This window comes from Microtus ochrogaster, linkage group LG9, assembly GCF_000317375.1.
Source record: "Microtus ochrogaster isolate Prairie Vole_2 linkage group LG9, MicOch1.0, whole genome shotgun sequence".
In the NCBI taxonomy this organism is placed as follows: domain Eukaryota; kingdom Metazoa; phylum Chordata; class Mammalia; order Rodentia; family Cricetidae; genus Microtus; species Microtus ochrogaster.
In genome coordinates this window covers 29,947,277-29,948,793 of record NC_022034.1, presented here as the reverse complement: position 1 = coordinate 29,948,793, position 1,517 = coordinate 29,947,277, and positions in this window count along the sequence as shown.

Here is a 1,517-nt window from a genome sequence, read left to right as displayed (position 1 = left end):
CATGCACTGTTTACTCTAATTTTCTTAAATATGGATTTCCATGAGTGATCAGTGGCGAACAGATTATGGTGTAATAGTACAAATACCACCTTTGCTAAAGGAAGGTGGAAAGACACTTGCATTGGAAAATGGAGAGGACCAGACCCTATATTAATATGGGGTTGAGGGCATGACTGTGTTTTTTTCCCAGTATGGAGATCAAGCGAGATGGCTTCCACCATGACTGGTTTGATGTGTCTAACAGAAGAACACCAGACCTGATGACAGTGTAGCTAATAACGCCTCAGCAGGAGAGTTGGAATGAAAAAAGATGGAGAAAAAAAACCCCATGGTCCAGCCTTTCCCACCCCCAGAGAGAGGAGTGAATGATCCATTCTTCTCTGCAGAACCTGCTGTCACCATTCAGCAGTGCAGGATATGGAGCTGTTTCTAGACACTCAGGACACAGACCCAGAGGCCCTGCTGCAATGACCTGACCATGATGACTACAACTTGCTTACAGTCTGAGTCTTGTGTGCTTTGGAGCTGAAATACAGACTGAACATTTGACTGTTTTAAATTGTGGGACACAGAACTCATTATTATTAAAATATTGGACCTGAGAACTAAGGCCTAAGCTTTCACCTTAGGGAAAGAAAGACTCAAGGAATAACTAAAACCCCTCTTCACTTAAGAGGAAGACAGCCTAAGGGTTTAACTACTGTTCGGAGACCGGAACTGGTATTGCTAACAGCAGAGTCATTGTAGACATTGTGCTCTCACCCATCAGAAAAGTTTTCCTTGTCTTTTGATTAATATGGATTTAAGAAGATTGTGATATGTTAAATTGTGGATTTATTTTTAATTCCCATTCTAGAATTATGACATTGACCTGACAATGTTTGTGACTGTTTATAAGATGTTGAAACAAGTTTGACAAACCCTGTAAATGTTTGGATTCAATGCATATGTTAAGAATTTGAGATTTTGATACAATGTAAAGAATTTAAGAGTTACTTTAGACCAGCTGAAGAAACATTTTCAACTTAGGCAACCTTCCTCTCCTTTAATAGGAGACTATGTAGTCTTTAGGTACATGTTTATTCATAAAATATTATTATCCCTCCTGACTAGAAAGTATGGCTCCAAGATACAGAGCCCAAAGGCATTTCTCTTCCTTAATCTCTTTTCTTCGCAGAGGTCAGCAGTTAGAGATGCATTTGAAGCTTCTTTTGCCCAGATGCCCAAGACAGGAGCTCACGTAATTAGGATGCCTGTTTCCAAAGACAAGAAAATTCGGCTAAATGAAGAAGTGTTTGCCTAAGGCAGATATGATAATCTGTCCTGTTGCAGAAGTGCAGGTTTAATTAAAATTAATAAGATAGAGAGGATTATAGGTGCCGTATAATACGGGTCCATATTTCTACATTGTATGGTGGCCAGAATTCTGAGCGACATTCAGGGCACAATTTGTATTTGCCACACAGAATGTGGTCACTTAGGCTTTTGAGATGACCTGATGCCATCCTAAACAAAGG